At 36.9% G+C, this 18,451-nt stretch overlaps 1 protein-coding gene across 1 annotated transcript in view; it reads left to right on the forward strand.

Moving 5' to 3' along the window:
- thada (THADA armadillo repeat containing) overlaps positions 1-18,451 on the forward strand; it is a 186,449-nt gene that overhangs the window by 164,078 nt on the left and 3,920 nt on the right. The window lies entirely within an intron of this gene.

The following is an 18,451-nucleotide window of genomic DNA, read 5'->3' on the forward strand; positions in this document are numbered from 1 at the left end:
GCTAAGGATCAGATAGGAGCTCAACAACATGACTAAGATGGAGAGGTTTTCTCTCCAACAGGAAGAGAACACAATAGGCATAATTGCAGAGTGGGTGTCCTTATGTGTGTGTGTGTGTGTGTGTGTATGTGGAAAAAAACTGAGTGGGGTATCCTCTTTTGTCCATCCATATTTATTTCTCATTTGGAGATTACAGTTTGTGTGTGTGGGGGGCGTAGAGTGTGTTACTTACCGTAAACTGGTACACGCTGCGGGAAACGAGCCTCTCGTTGTTCTTTTTTTTTTTTTTTTGGGACTTCACTCTCCAGCCAGGCCACTGGAGACCTGCTTTCGTGGAAAATTGAATTTCTGAATTCCTGAATTTTATTTTAACATGTGTCGTACGCACAACAGGAATGTAGCGCGCGACACAGAAAAGACGAAATGAGACGGCAAATTGGTACGCTCGTATGAAATGAATGAGCGACTTGGCCGGAGGAGTCGAATTCCTCTTGTAAATGAAAAACAACAGAAAAACCCAAGAGAAATCACATCCCACTGACCGTAAAAAAACAACAAAACCTTCAATTGAAAAAATATGTCATCTTTCTACTTTGAGAGCTTCAACTTAAGTGATGTTTCTAAAATTAAACACACACGACAGCGAGCGGGGAGGACATTCTGGTACTTGGAGAACTATTTAATGAAGTCATTGTGATCGCATGAATGCAAATACTGCTGTTTCCAGGAGAACACGTCTAGTGGGTTGCATCTTGTGTTAAAGAGGGTTTTTTTTTTTTTGATACATGTCAAAGAGAGCTGGGCTTTGATTCTGGCTTGGTGACCTGCATAATATCCCGGGTCAGCACATTAACACTCTGCTGTCACAGGGCCAGAGGAATAGAAACGGAATAGCTTGGCATGTTATTTCACACCACAGCTATATAGCACGATGCTGTGCCAATGGAAAAAACAACATTACTGTGTGTTTGTGTGTATACAGGTCACTGTGAGTGTGTATGTGTCTGTCTTTCCCATCCCCTGCAGGCCAGCCAACTAGTCTGCCCAGTGTTTGTGTGTGTGTGTGTGTGTGTGTGTGTCAGTGTGTGTTTTATGACCTGCCGTTGCCGAGTCAAGTATCTGAGGTGTTAGCTGCTTCAAATGGAGGCGACGACTCCTGGCCCTTTGATATGGAGGACAGGCAGAGATGTGGGAACAGAGATGGCTCTGCAACACACACACACACACACACACACACACACACACACACACACACACACACACACACACACACACACATGCAAATCATCCATCCCCCCTTTTGTAAATGTAATTTGCATTTTTAAACTCGCTGTTTTGTCGCTGGACATTATAAAAGATAAGATAAGATATGACGTTGTTTATCCTGCAGTGGGGAAATTTAGTGGTCACAGAAGCTCAAGATAGAAGCTCAAGAAGAGGATAAAGAATTAAATAAGACATATACATATATAAAATACTCCTTATATACATAAAATACTTATTTTAGGCTGCTATTTGGCATTTATTAAGTATTTTGTATTTCACAGATATTGCCCATTAGTGAAAAATAGATTGTAGCATGTTAAATAGGTTGTTGTGTGTAGTAATAGGAACAATAAATGAAAAAAAAAAAAATATATATATATATATATATATACACTACACAGTTGCCCATAAATTTGGAACAATGATGTTTTTAGACACAATCCTCTGTTAACCCTAACCCAAAAAAATAAAATGAGAAGATCAATATCACTGTCATGTCTGTCGGCCAAATATAAATCTAAATCTGAACTGCAGCCTGTTTACACAGAGCAGAGGGGAGAGGACAAGTGAGGATGTTGTGTAGAGGTTTAAAAATGTAAATAGATCAAGAGGTGGAGCCCTTTTTTTTTTATAACACTTGTGGGCACTTTTATATATAAATTAGATTTTTTCACCAATAAATATATATTTTTTTTAAATCAACTTTTTTTTTTTTTAAATGATTTGGGGGATTATAACTATAATACTGAACAAAACAGATGCATTTAAAATTTAAAATAGTTTAATTACTTCCTTAGATTCTAAACCAGGTAAAATCCAAATCAACCTGTTTAGTGTGTGGGAGAGACATTTGTGCAGATTCACATCAGGTTGGTTGAAGCTCTTCTTCTGTGAACCCACAGTGAAGCCATTGTCCTGGACAGGAAGAGCAAATCTAATTTAACCCCATCCCACCATCCAACACCCCCACCTGCACCACCACCACCACCACCACCCAAATACCTCCAGGCTAATTGGGTCTGAAATCAAACTCCACTCACCCTCGCTGGACCTCCAGCACTGTGACAGAGCGGAGGGATCACTTTATATATAGAGCGCAGAGGGATTTGAACTGGACAGCAGTGTGTAAGAGGGCTTTGATTAGAATTCTGATTGGGGAAACAAAAGAGAAAGAACAGAGCAACAAAATGATCCTCCACTTTGTTTTTCCAAGTAAGACTTTTATCATACAAAACATGAAGTTTTGACACCAATCATTTACAAGACAAAATCCTTAAAATGATTAAAGAAAAGATAATTAAAAGATACCACTACAGCTTCTGGAATTAAAATGAAATCAACATAAAGCTCGGCAAGCGGTAACTTCATGGAGGCTACATCCACTTAATAATAATAATAATAATAATAATAATTTACAATACATTTTTATTTATAATGCACTTTAGATTAAAGGAAATCTCAAAGTGGTTAACGGGTTAAAAGCATAACAGTCTAATTATAAGAAGGATAAAAACGGTTACGAAAATGAGCTAAAATCTGAAGAAAAATAATATATATATATGTGCTTCTTTCATACCAAAATGTCAAACTTGACCTTTAAGTGATGCAGACTTTCCATCAATACATAAATCTTGAATTGTTTTAAGTCCTCCTGTTGTTTCCACCAATCTGAGGTCCTGTTGTTCTCTCTTTAAGAATGCAGCAGAGGCCTCACACTCTGCTGACATGCCCATGTCTTCAAGGCCATTCTCAGTCAACCATTATCAGCCAACCCTGAGTAACCTACTTAGCTTACTGTAAAGCAAACAAACACCTCTGCAGAATATGCCATTCATGTGTCCTTTCCCCCAGTTCATTCATTTACAGTGGGTGACGCAGATGAATGGAAGTGAACGACCTGTCGGGGCTGAGGGACACTCATTAAACAGACCTCGTCCTATTTTAGCACAACACTCACTCAACCATCAAACCTGGTTTTTAGTGTTGGTTTATGTTGGATGAATCGCTGGACGAGACTTCAAGAAAATATCACGTGTCCCTCATTAAAGAAGAACTTGTAAAAAAAAAACACACAAAAAAACACAGAAACTGGAGGAAGTACCAGAGAATTACTCAACTTTTTCATTTGCAGCTTTAACCTTTACTTTTGGAATAAATAAGCTGTTATTTCACCCTCTGGTGAAAACACACAAACACAAATGGTGTTTTTGCTTGCTTTCGCCATGTTTGAGTGAAAAGGCAGCGTGTGGAATGAGATTTTAATGATTCAGCGGTGTGAAATAAAGTCACATGTCTGCAGTAATGACTGGTGTCTGCAGGCTGCGTTGAAGTTTGTGTACATTGTATTCATTGCAGTCTCGAGTCTGTGGGTTGTAACACTTTGTTGCGATGTGTTTTGAAGATAAAAAAGGAGTGCAAGAGTGTCTTGGTGTGGCTATTTCACAATCTAACTGTGATACAGAGTCAGCCTCGTTCTGCATCCTCTGTGATTGTGAAACGGCTCTAATCAGACCTAGATCTGACAGAAGTGGTAGGTTGGCTTCATCAGGATAGTTTAGAGTCCGGAAGTGTCGAAATGTCACCGACATGCACCTGATTACATTATTCTGCTGGCAGTTAAGCATCTGCATCTCTTTTCTGCCAATAACTACATTTTACCCAAACCTACGCCTCTCTCTGTGGTGTCCCTTTTGTAGTTGTTTTGTGTCACTGTGTTGTTGGTTCTCTTTGTAGTCATTTTGTGTCACTTTGCAGTTGTTTTTCCGCCTTTCTTAGTTGTTTTGAGTTTCTTAATGGTCTCTTTGTGTCTCTTTGCAGCTCTTTATCATGTCTGTGTAGTTTATTTGTGTCTCTTTGTAATCATTATGAGTCTCTTTGCAGATGTTTTGCAGCTATTTGTAGTTGCATTGTGTCTCTTTGTGGTAATTTTGTGTCTTTTTTCAGTGGTTTTCCCCATTTTTTTTAGTAGTTTTGTGTTTACGGTCTCTATGTCTCTTTGCAGCTGTTTTGCATGTCTTTGAAGTTTCTTTCTGTCTCTAATTAGTCATTTTGAGTGTCTCTTTGTGTCTCTTTGCAGCTGTTCGTCATGCCTGCGTTCGTCATTATGAGTGTCTTTGCAGATGTTTTGCAGCTCTCTGTAGCTGCATTGTGCCTCTTTGTAGTCATTTTATGTAGCTTTGCAGTTGTTTTTCCACCTTTCTTAGTTGTTTTGAGTTTATTTGTGGTCATTTTGCGTCTTTTTGCGGTGGTTTTCCCCCTTTTCTTAGTTGTTTTGTGTTTACGGTCTTTTTATGTCTCTTTGCAGCTGTTTTGCATGTCTTTGAAGTTTCTTTGTGTCTCTAATTAGTCATTATGAGTCTCTTTGCAGATGTTTTGCAGCTCTTTGTAGTTGCATCATGTCTCTTTGTAGTCATTTTGTGTCTCTTTGCAGTTGTTTTTCCGCCTTTCTTAGTTGTTTTGAGTTTCTTAATGGTCTCCTTATGTCTCTTTGCAGCTGTTTTGCATGTCTCTGAAGTTTCTTTGTGTCTCTAATTAGTCATTATGAGTCTCTTTGCAGTTGCATTGTGTCTCTTTATAGTCATTTTGTGTCGCTTTGCAGTTGTTTTTCCGCCTTTCTTAGTTGTTTTGAGTTTATTTGTGGTCATTTTGTGTCTTTTTGCAGTGGTGTTCCCCCTTTTCTTATTAGTTTTGTGTTTCTTTACGGTCTCTTTGTGTCTCTTTGCAGCTGTTTTGCATGTCTTTGAAGTTTCTTTGTGTCTCTAATTAGTCATTATGAGTCTGTTTGTAGATGTTTTGCATCTCTTTGTAGTTGATTTGAGTCTCTTGCAAATTGTTTTGTCCCTTTTCTTTGTCGTTTTACATTACATGTACATTTAGTCATTTAGCAGATGCCTTTATTCAAAGCGACTTACAGGAAAAAAGGGCAACAATCGAGGTATAGTGCAATAAATAATAAATAATTAGTGCAGCAATAAGTGCTAGTGACAATCCTTTAAGTAGTAGAATTGTCGTGTGGTGCTAGGAGAGAAGATGCTCTCTGAAGAGCTGGGTCTTCAGGAGGTTCTTTGTGTTCTCTTTGTATCTTCGGTAACACTTTTGGCCCTGTAGGCCCATTGAGTAATCCATCCATAAGTCCCACCGATATATTTTTAGGCTCCTTTAACTAACGTTGTTCCTTTCAGAAATGGTCTCCGTACTTGCATGCCTGAAAATGCAAATCACATGACCTGGCATGGCTTGCCATGTGCAGCCAGTAATGCCACCGGACACAAATCACTAGAATAACAGCTTCCCTCCTGCATGTGTAGACAGTAGTAGCATTATTAAATATGGAATTCAATGGCCTGCACAACAGCTGCTCACACTGACAGGCTCAACTAATGTAATTCTGTTTTCGTTTGATTGTTATTCAGGTTGACCCACCAAGAAGTGAACGTGGGTGTCTGTGTTATATTTTAAAAGCCCTGTTTCAGCTCTACAATGCAATTCCTTAGCTTTTTTTTTTTTTAACAAAAAGGAGGCACAAGCTATGCATTGGTGTATTAGTGTGGAATGGATGCAGCCTTAGTAGCATTTCTGAATGGTATATAATGATCTTGCACTGAAGAAGTTAAGCACTTCTTGTTTCCCTTTTTAGGATCACTCTCTAAATTTCTCACTCAATTATCACCTCCTTCGTACAAAGAGATTTAGCTTAGTTGTGTAAACCACAAAAGGGTGTGAGTGAGCCAATCTCTATGTTTTTGAGGAGGTTCTCATGTTAGATCAGTCTTTGAAGATTAGCGGGCTAAAGGTAGCCAACGCTGTATGTGAAGCATGTTACGCCCTCTCATCATTTCTTTAGTGGAAATGGAAGAGCTTCAGAAATTTAAAAAATCGTAGCTTGACACATACTATAGACTAAAATCAGGATATCTTGACCTCTCATGCTTCAATTTTCATCATTCTTTTGACACTTTTCATTTCTGAAAAACACCATAAACTCCACCAAATACAGTCATTGGTCACAGACACAAAGTCAGCTTAAAAATTATTTAGTGTGAAATTTTCTGGCATTCTTTGTGAAATCTCAAATTGAAAAAAAAATCCGCTCAGTTGACACTTTGACCTGATCAGCAAATACAAGCAATACAAAAAATCTCAGAGTATTTCTCAGTAAAGAGCTGTTAGAAAAATGACATGAGGAAACAATGAATATTGAATAATCTGACTTCAACACCAAAAAATCCTCACCAATTTTCTCTGCGCAGTCGTTGATGGGGAATGATGAGCAGGAGACGTCCAAGTTCTCACTTTAACAAAAGTTTATTATAATATGTCAAGAAATGTGAAGTTACAGAGCTCTGGGTTCACTTTTTAAATGTCCCTGATACCACCTCGAAAAACAAGCTTGACAAGTTTTGGAAAATCTGGAAGGTTTTCTGTAATTTCCTTGAGAAAAATGATATTGAAGTAGATGGCTGGAATGATGAGCTGAACTGAAGATTTATTTATCTTTTTATTTTATCTTGATTTAGCATACACATTTAGAGCTTTACGGACATGTATATGTATCTGTGTGTGTGATAGATATATGTATGTATATATTTATTTACTTTAAAAAATTATTTATTATTTATTTTGTGGTTATAAAGCCCCCCCCCTCCCCTTTTTTATTGTTATTATTTTTCTTGTATGTGCCTTCTTGTTCTATGTTGTTCACCCTTTGTAAATTAACAAAATGTGCGATAAAAATATGTTTAAAAAAAAAAAATGTCCCTGATACACACAGACAGGTTACAGGTCATGAAGAAAAAAAACTAACAATCAGAGCCTAAATTAACGAATATAGTCCGAATGTTACAATTACCTCTAGGTCCTCTTTGATTTGTCTCAAAGGAAATGAAAGGACTGAAAGGGGACGCTGTGTTTCCATGATAGAGACAGCTTCTGTTGGCTCCCTGATGAGGCATTGAGCCATTGACTTGCATTTGATCCTTTGACTGATCGAACCACATGACCGTGCTCCGTGACATATGCAGCTACGTTGACCTTGTGTTCTCTGACCAGTATTTCTATGCTAACGCTCACCATTCACTCAGTTTTGTACCATTATTTTCATGGTAATGTTTCCTGTTGTTTTTGTTGTTGTTGTTGTTGTTGTTGCTCCTCATGGCCTCCACCCTCAGTGCCTCGTCAACCACCAGAGGAAGTCAGGGCTGTAAAGTGTGTGTTTTTATTTCGCACCTCTGTATCTCACACCTATGCTTCCTGGTGTCTCGGCTCCACTGTCGCGTCTGTAGCACGGCGCTCTGTGTGAGAAGAAAGCGTTTCTTTCAGCGTCTATGGAGAATAATGTGGGTGTTCTGCTGATGTTGGTGGAAATCTTTGTTCACTGTATAATGTATCTAAAAGTCTTGTTTCCACACTACCAGGATGCACTTTTTACATTTTATAAAATGGATTTCAAGAAGCCCCAACATCCCCAGGATCACAGATTAGTGCGTGAAAAGTGAAGCCAATGGGGAAATGCCTTAAACTTTCTTTCTTTCTAATTGTCAGCAGGGGCCAACTCTACTACACTGCAAAAAAAGAAAAGTTGGGTGAACTCAAAATGTCAAGACAACAAACTTCGATAAAATTTTAAGTTGGACAATTAAACTAAATATTTGAAGTTTTGTTTTTGAGTTTGCTCAACTCTGAATTTCTCTGGCACGATTGTAAAGCTGCTATGAATGTCAGCTAATGTTGTGACCACAAAGTTAGCTAGCATCAGTTAGCCGCTAACATCAGTTAGCCGCTAGCATCAGTTAGCCACTAGCATCAGTTAGTCGCTAGCTTTCGCTAATGACCAAATTTCATAACAAAGAAATAAGAGTTAGCAGAACTATTGTCCCTTGTTTTGAACCCCAACTTAAAGATATAAGTAACAACAACTCACCAACTTGTTTTTGAGCAGACAACTGGCTTCCTTTGTTGTGCTAACTTACATTATTGCCCTAAATGTCAGTGTAGTAAACATAAGTCTGATTGTATAGAAATCTATGAGAAAGTGACCCCCCTTTTCACTTGATTAATTACCTGAGAAAACATTTTCCCAATGACTTTATGGCGTTAATCACTAGTTTCAAGTCTTCTTTAATACAGCATTATGTTCTCTTTGTACAGTTTGGGTATTATCCATGTTTTCTGCTTACAATTTGGATCCTTTGAGGTTAATCTTAACATCTTGGTTGCTTTAAAATGACTTGTTCAGCATTCGGTTGTTGCACTAAAAGACACTAAGGAGTTGGCTGTTCATTTTTAGCTCTCAACCACTCTCTGGCCCTTCTGGCTCCAAGTAAGCAACTTGGTGATGGTCAGAAACCAATATGGCAATGGCCAAAATGCCAGACTTGAACGGTACTTTGCAAACCAATGGGTGACATCATGGTGGCCTTGACTAAAAACCAATGAGGGACTCACAGAAATTAGTGATAGTGTTGTGAACAGCTGGTGCAACCCAGTCCCGCACCAGGATCACAGATTAAATCATGCATACACCGTTAGAAATAATGGCCGAATTTGTACCTTGAAGGGTACAACAGCTTGTTGTTGTGGCAGTACCCTCTAGAGCAGTAGTTCTCAACCTTTTTGAGTCGCGACCCCCAATTTAACATGCATGTTGTCCGCGACCCCCGCTCACTGAACAGAATCTCACACGCACAGTTCAGATCATACACACTCAGTTGATACAACAAATTTTGGACAAATAATGAAGCACAAAATGTCTAAAAAAACCCCACAAAATGACCAAAAAAAGGAAACAAAATGACCAAAAAAGACACAAATTGACCAAAAAAGACACAAAATGACCCAAAAAAGACACAAAATGACCCAAAAACACACAAAATGTCCAAAAAAGACAAAATTACCAAAAAAAAGACACAAATTGACCCCTAAAGGTACAAATTTAACACATTATACCTGAGAGTGTATATAGATCCCCTGCTGGACTGAACTAGCTACAGTCATGGAAAAAATGATTAGACCACCATTGTTTTCTTCCATTTCTTGTTCATTTTAATGCCTGGTACAACTAAAGGTACATTTGTTTGGACAAATATAACGATAACAACAAAAATATCTCATAAGAGTTTAATTTGAGAGCTGATATCTATATTTTCCATGTTTTTCTTGATAATGATTTTGGTTATTATCAAGAAAAAAACATGGAAAATGGCTTTTTGACTGTATATGGAATAAAATTCTCACAGTGCAGCCCAGCAGGTGTAGCTGAGGGACTCGTACGGTGGTCCGTGGGCAGGTTGCGGCCCCCAGGTGGGTGTAGAAGCAGTTAGTTAAGGCGGGGCCATCTAACCCAAATCCCTCAGATGTGGGTGGCTGAGCAGAGGAATGAACTCCCAGTACAGTGAACAAGATGAGATGATGGGAGAGTGTAGGGCGGGAAGTGTTTTCTCTCATTTCACTGTCCTGACAGCCCACTGAAAACCCCCACCCACGCCTCCTCCCCCACTCAATGGGACACCCGACCCCCCCCCCCCCCAGCTGCAGAGGCTCAGTAAGGATTTAGTGAACAGAGAAGGTCTCTTCACTCTCTTTAATTTAATTCAGCGACTTTAATGACACGACTGTTGATCAGAAACAATGAGGCTGCTGCAGCGTGCAAGACGTTCAGAAACCAGCGTTTATAATCGGTTTCACCATTTGAAAACACGCACAGTTCAGATCAACCAAAAAAGAAACAAAATGACCAAAAAAAGGAAACCAAATGACCAAAAAAGAGACAAATTGACCACAAAATGACCAAAAAAGACACAAAATGACCCAAAAAAGACACAAAATGACCCAAAAGAGAAACAAAATGATCAAAAAAAGACACAAAATGACTAAAAAGACACAAAATGGCCAAAAAAGGGAAACAAAATGACCAAAAAAGACACAAATTGACCACAAAATGACCAAAAAAGGCACAAAATGACCCAAAAAAGACACAAAATGACCCAAAAGAGAAACAAAATTACCAAAAAAAGACACAAAATGACTAAAAGACACAAAATGACCAAAAAAAGGAAACAAAATGACCAAAAAAGACACAGATTGACCACAAAATGATCAAAAAAAGACACAAAATGACCAAAAAAAGGAAACCAAATGACCAAAAAAGACACAAATTGACCACAAAATGACCAAAAAAGACACAAAATGACCCAAAAAAGACACAAAATGACCCAAAAGAGAAACAAAATTACCAAAAAAAGACACAAAATGACTAAAAAGACACAAAATGACCAAAAAAGGGAAACAAAATGACCAAAAAAGACACAAATTGACCACAAAATGACCAAAAAACACACAAAATGACCCAAAAAAGACACGAAATGACCCAAAAAAGACACAAAATGACCCAAAAGAGAAACAAAATTACCAAAAAAAGACACAAAATGACCCAAAAGAGAAACAAAATTACCGAAAAAAGACACAAAATGACTAAAAAGACACAAAATGACCAAAAAAAGGAAACAAAATTACCAAAAAATACACAAATTGAACAGAGAAGGTCTCTTCACTCTCTTTAATTTAATTCAGCGACTTTAATGACACGACTGTTGATCAGAAACAATGAGGCTGCTGCAGCGTGCAAGACGTTCAGAAACCAGCATTTATAATCGGTTTCACCATTTGAAAACACGCACAGTTCAGATCACCCAAAAAAGAAACAAAATGACCAAAAAAAGGAAACCAAATGACCAAAAAAACACAAATTGACCACAAAATGACCAAAAAAGACACAAAATGACCCAAAAGAGAAACAAAATGACCCAAAAGAGAAACAAAATGACCAAAAAAAGACACAAAATGACTAAAAAGACACAAAATGACCAAAAAAGGGAAACAAAATGACCAAAAAAGACACAAAAAAGACACAAATTGACCACAAAATGACCAAAAAACACACAAAATGACCCAAAAAAGACACGAAATGACCCAAAAAAGACACAAAATGACCCAAAAGAGAAACAAAATTACCAAAAAAAGACACAAAATGACCCAAAAGAGAAACAAAATGATCAAAAAAAGACACAAAATGACTAAAAAGACACAAAATTACCAAAAAAAGGAAACAAAATTACCAAAAAAGACACAAATTGAACAGAGAAGGTCTCTTCACTCTCTTTAATTTAATTCAGCGACTTTAATGACATGACTGTTGATCAGAAACAATGAGGCTGCTGCAGCCTGCAAGACGTTCAGAAACCAGCGTTTATAATCGGTTTCACCATTTGGCACATTTAGTCACACAATAAACATCATAAATGAAAAATCTATATTCTTATTTGTCATTAATCACTGAAGACTTTGGGATTGTTTACATCTACTTGTTAGTTTTGCATTGTGGTAAACATGGAGAAGTTAATTCTTCACCTTAGAAATAGTGTTTGACAAAACTAAACCAACTCAATGTACCATTGTCAGACTTTTTTAGAGCTTTTAACCAGCCATTTACCAAATAAGCAGGTGGGCTTCATATTTACAACAATGTTGCACTTTGTATATAGTGCTAAGTAGCATATGTTAGCATCCTAACACACTAAACTAAGTTGATGACAATGGTTAATCAATACCTGCTCAACACCACATACATAACATACTATACAACAATACTATAATGCACAGAAGAGAATATAATATGAATAAGACAGAAAGTAATGTATCCTGAGTACAAAGTAAGCAGTGTTCACAGTAAATTACAACATCAAAAACCACCATTACACATGAAGATAAGGATCCTGGATTACAGTTGTAGTTTTGCAAACTTGGTTAAAATAGGGAATTGAAACAAAACCATGCTCAGGTTAAAAGAAAAGATCACAGTTTGGGTGAAGATAAGTATGTTTATTACCTAACTCAGTAGTTCTCAACCTTTTTGAGTTGCGACCCCCAATTTAACATGCATGTTGTCCGTGACCCCCTCTCACTGAACATAATCTCACGCACAGTTCAGATCACCCAAAAAAGTAACAAAATTAAATGACCAAAAAGACTAAAACACATGAACACTTTAACACAGTGGAGACAGAGCTGACTTCCAAAATGATTTGGCGACCCCCAGAAATCATCTCGCGACCCCAAGGTTGAGAATAGCTGACCTAACTTATGTATGTGCGTTAAAATACGTTGACCTAAAATAACTTTAACTTGTGAAACATCCTCCTCCATATGCAGCCTTTGATTAGAAACTGAAAAATAAATTTCCCTAGAAACCTAACTAGCGAGAATGATAGCGTACATAGTGAAGGGTTTGTTACGGTTCCTGCAGATTTAAATATAAAGCACTTTCTAAAAATATAGTTGCCAGAGTCTCTAACAAGGCAACCAAAGATCTAAGTTATGTTAAAAAAAAAAACCCTTCTGAAGCTCAGAATGGTACAACTGTTATACTGTTTCCACAAGTGGCACAAGGTTAAGTTTTCCCCTCACACTCCTGCCCTGCCCAGCTCAAATGTACTATAATAGTGCCAACGGATGGAGTGTGTGCCAGTGGATGCCATTTGCACAACACACACAGCCTCACCCCATCTACGCCAACCAACTCATTCACCAACTGGCACCCATATTGTCATTTGTAGGGACAAGATTGTCACACACTCTTTAAATTCAACCAATAAGACTAAACACACACACATATACACACTATATACACTACTGGTCAAAAGTTTTAGAACACACCAACTTTTCCAGTTTTTTATTGAAATTCAAGCAGTTCAAGTCAAATGAACAGCTTGAAAGGGTACAAAGGTAAGTGGTGAACTGCCAGAGGTAAATAAAAAAAGGTAAGCTTAACCAAAACTGAAAAATAATGTACATTTCAGAATTATACAAGTAGGCCTTTTTCAGGGAACAAGAAATGGGTTAACAACTTAACTCTATGGAGTCTTGGGCTATTTTGTCCATTTTTTAATTTTTTCATGTCTTTGTAAGTCATTTTGTGTCCTTTTGTGTCTTTTTTTTTTTGTCATTTTGTGTCTTTTTTTAGTCATTTTGTGTCTTTAGGTGTCTTTTTTGTCATTTTGTGTATTTTTTTTGGTCATTTTGTGTCTTTTTTTAGTCCTTTAGTCCAACATAAAATGTGATTTTGAATCTTTTTTTTACTTTCAAAACACTATCATGCTCAATAAAGAATTTTAAATGTTGCAAATGTGCATTAATTTCAGAGTACACTGAGACATTAAACTGCATCATTTTCAATTAAATTCTGGAAAAGTTGGGGTGTTCTAAAACTTTTGACCGGTAGTGTATATAGATATAAAAAATATTTCCTGCCACATGCCATCACACTGTACAATAACAAATTATAGTCTGGTTCATTACATACTGTCGTTATGCACTTTATGTGTTTTTATGCACACTGTTCATTGCACCTTATTGTTTCATAGCACCAACATTTTTATACTGCATATTCATATTTATTCTGCACTGGAATTCTACTCCTTAATACATACTCCTTCTTTAGACACTTTATTTTTACATTAAATTTTATTGTATTTGTATTGTATTTTTATATTTTATTGCTTGAAGTATGCCTAGGTTGTTCTTTTTATTTAATTGTGTTGTTATTGTCTCTGTGTGTAATGCTGCTGCTACACTCTAATTTCCCAGCTTGGGATAAATAAAGTATATCTATCTATCTATCTACTACACACCCAACACACATGCCAGTAACAGCGTGAAAGACAATCCCCTTGAGAAACTGAGTATTTTGCGCCAAAAGCTCGAGGAGGGAAATCGCATTAAGCTATGTGTGAAACCTCCGTAGAGAAGTAGATAAATTGAACGCAGCTAAAATTTCCTATTATGTCCCTTAATGTTGGGCTGTAAAGGCTTGACATCAGAGGCTGGGCCGTCCCGGAGAGAGGGCGGCTTCTTGGTGAAGAAAGGAATTTGTCACTCAAGCTCCTAAACTCTTAAATCTCCTCTAATACGGTACAATCAGCAGCCTCTAATGTTCACAGAGCGGGTTTCCCTCGCCGCTCAGACTTCAGGCTCTGCTCCGATTTTACGCCTCCTCTCTGAAGAGGAAAAACAATCTGGGTTCCCAACCCTATATATATGTCTGTGTGTGTGTTTTATACAGTATGTATGCTGATGGGGGTCACAAACTGACAAAAAAAGACACAAAATGACCAAAAAAAAAGACACAAAATGACAAAAAAAGACACAAAATTACAAAAAAAGACACAAAATGACCAAAAAAGACACAAAATACCAAAAAAAGACACAAAATGACAGAAAAAAAGACACAAATGACAGAAAAAAAGACACAAAATGACCAAAAAAGACACAAAATGACAAAAAAGACACAAAATGACAGAAAAAAAGACACAAAATGACAGAAAAAAAGACACAAAATAACAAAAAAGACACAAAATGACAGAAAAAAAGACACAAAATGACCAAAAAAGACACTAAATGACCAAAAAGACACAAAAGACACAAAATTACCAAAAAAAGACACAAACTGACAAAAAAGACACAAAATTACAAAAAAGACACAAAATGAGAGAAAAAAAGACACAAAATGACAGAAAAAAAGACACTAAATGACCAAAAAAAGACACAAAATGACAGAAAAAAAGACACAAAATGACCAAAAAAGACACTAATTGACCAAAAAGACACAAAATACACAAAATTACAAAAAAAAGACACAAACTGACAAAAAAGACACAAAATTACAAAAAAGACACAAAATGAGAGAAAAAAAGACACAAAATGACCAAAATGACAGAAAAAAAGACACAAAATGACAGAAAAAAAGACACAAAATGACAGAAAAAAAGACACTAAATGACCAAAAAAAGACACAAAATGACAAAAAAAGACACAAAATGACAGAAAAAAAGACACAAAATGACAAAAAAAAGACACAAAATGGCCAAAAAAGACACAAAATAACAAAAAAAGACACCCCCCCTTCCTTCCTCCTTCCGTCTCTTTTCCCATAGTAGAAGTATTTTGGCTAGTGTCTCTGAAAGCCTTTTGAAGTCTCTGATGTTATCTGGGTGTCAGCTGTGGTGAGGATGGTCAAGGTGGGAGAACAACACTCTCACACACACACACACACACACACACACACACACACACACACACACACACACACACACACACACACACACACACAACCTCTGTCAGATATACTACCGGTCAAAAGTTTTAGAACACACCAACTTTTCCAGAATTTAATTGAAAATGATGCAGTTTAATGTCTCAGTGTACTCTGAAATGAATGCACATTTGCAACATTTAAAATTCTTTATTGAGCATGATAGTGTTTTGAAAGTAAAAAAAAGATTCAAAATCACATTTTATGTTGCACTAAAGGACTAAAAAAAGACACAAAATGACAGAAAAAAAGACACAAAATGACAAAAAAGACACCAAAAGACACAAAATGACCAAAAAAAGACACAAAATGACTTACAAAGTCATGAAAAGAATTCAAAAATGGACAAAATAGCCCAAGACTCCATAGAGTTAAGTTGTTAACCCACTTCTTGTTCCCTGAAAAAAGGCCTTCTTGTATAATTCTGAAATGTACGTTATATTTTACCTTTTTTTATTTACCTCTGGCCGTTCACCACTTACCTTTGTACCCTTTCAAGCTGTTGATTTGACTTGAACTGCTTGATTTTCAATAAAAAACTGGAAAAATTGGGGTGTTCTAAAACTTTTGACCGGTAGTGTAGTTGCTGCGTGGACAACTGGAGTCGTTAAATGAAGTCATACGTTATGTTTTCCCTCTGAAGTGTGTGTCCTTGCACTCACACTTCCTCACAGCAGGCCTGTCTCTATTTGATGACTATTTGTACAAGGCTACAAATAGGAAAAACTGCTTTATTTTGTCACCAAATGTAAGAAAAATAACTCTTCTTATTCACGATCCATTCATTAAGATGTAAACAGGACGTTAGGAGCAGCGTTTGCACTTACTGCAGCGTGCGGAATAGTTTTCGATGCACTCATACACACCCTGATCGTGGTTGGTTATATGAGTTATAGTTTTGTTTCCCAGAAGGCCGTCCAAGCCCAGAGACACACACACACACACACACACACATGCACTGACACTAAGTTTGGATCATACAGTCAGCCAGGCATCATTTAAATGTCACAACTCCACCAACAGTCACCCACACCAAACGGAGAAAAAAAAAATCAGGTGAAGGTGGAACATTTTCTACACACAGGTGTTCAGTAATCAGGTTTCCGTGTGTCAAACCTGGAATATTTATTTCATAGTTGATAATCCTGCAGCACAAAGAGGGTTTTTTTCCTTGTTTTTTGGGGCTTGCGGCACAGAAACAGACACGCACACATTTTTTCCTGCATCTGAATTTTTCACAAAAAGTGCACTGTTCAGCTGTGGAAACGGACTTATTTAGAATTATTTATTTCAGCTTGAGTTTTAGTCAGGCTTTGGATTTAATTATTTTGGATGCAGGGACACACCTCTGCGAGTAATGGTTTTTCCTTTCATGGCACCGCATCACACACACACTCCACGGGCTGGCTGGGTCTACGTCATGGTCCAGGCTCATAGGAACCCAATGAGAAACCTGTGGATACCATACAGCAGTTATTCTCAACCTTGGGGTCGGGACCCCAATTGGGGTCTCGAGATGATTTCTGGGGGTCGCCAAATCATTTAGGAAGTCAGCTCTGTCTCCACTGTGTTAAAGTGTTTTAGTCTTTTTGGTCATTTAGTGTCTTTTTTTAGTCATTTTGTGTCTTTATTTGGTCATTTTGTTGCTTTTTTGGGTCATTTTATGTCTTTTTGGTCAATTTGTGTCTTTTCTGGTCATTTTGTGTCTTTTTTGTCATTTTGTGTCTTGTTTGGTCAATTTGTGTCTTTTTTGGTCAATTTGTGTCTTTTTTTAGTCATTTTGTGTCTTTATTTGGTCATTTTGTGTCTTTTTTGGGTCATTTTGTGTCTTTTTTTGGTCATTTTGTGTCTTGTTTGGTCAATTTGTGTCTTTTTTGGTAATTTTGTGTCTTTTTGTGGTAATTTTGTGTCTTTTTTGGTCATTTTGTGTTTTTTTGGTCATTTTCTGTCTTTTTTTTAATCATTTTGTGGTCAATTTGTGTCTTTTTTGGTCATTTTCTGTCTTTTTGTGGTATTTTTTTTTCTTTTTTGGGTGATCTGAACTGTGCGTGTGAGATTGTGTTCAGTGAGCAGGGGTCGTGGACAACATGCATGTTAAATTGGGGGTTGCGACTCAAAAAGGTTGAGAAGTACTGCCATACAGCACACGGCACAGAAATCGAGTCGTGTCAACCAGTTTTACTGTCAACTTTTAGCCTAATAGAAGAAACCAGGCTCTCTTTAGTATGATTTTTAAAAACATAACATGACTGCAGACTGCCAGCATTTATTTTGTGAGACTTTTTTTTACCTTATATCAAACCGAGCAAAAGTATTGTGCACAAACTGGACTATTTGGGCACCGAAATAGTCCAGTTCACATAACTATCCAGTAATTATTATTAAGCTCAAAGTAAGTATCATTGAAACTGTAACATAAGCAACACTATGTGGAGATTTCCAAATGAAATCAAGGAATTATTTGAAATTATTTACACTTAGTAACTGCCAGTTAACTTGAAGAGATACTTAAAGTATGTAGTCAACACATCCGTCCTGACACTAGATTAAAAGGCCGTAATTAAATTAAATACACTAAAAAGATTTCAAATTACATTTGGAAAAAAGCATACAGTAGGCCTCAAATTACATATAAAATCAAATAATGATGGTAAAGTTAGTGTTTCATAATATTTCCAGCTCACTTTAAACCAAGCTGCAACCTCTAGGCATGAAAAGTGAAGCCAAGTGCCTTAAGTCTCATTGTATAGAAATCTATGAGAAAGTGACACTCATTCTTACTTGATTAATGACCTGAGAAAACACTTCCCCAATGAGTTTATGGTGTTAATCTCTGGTTATAATTCTTCTTTAATGCAGCATGATGTTGTTTGTGTGCAGTTTGGGTATTATCTTTGTTTTTTTTCTTACAACTTGTAACATTTTGGTCACCTTAAAATGACACAGATTGACCACAAAATGATCAAAAAAAGACACAAAATGACAAAAAAAAAGACACAAATTGACCACAAAATGAACAAAAAAACACACAAAATGACCAAA

Source organism: Centropristis striata, chromosome 20 (assembly GCF_030273125.1).
Source record: "Centropristis striata isolate RG_2023a ecotype Rhode Island chromosome 20, C.striata_1.0, whole genome shotgun sequence".
NCBI lineage: Eukaryota > Metazoa > Chordata > Actinopteri > Perciformes > Serranidae > Centropristis > Centropristis striata.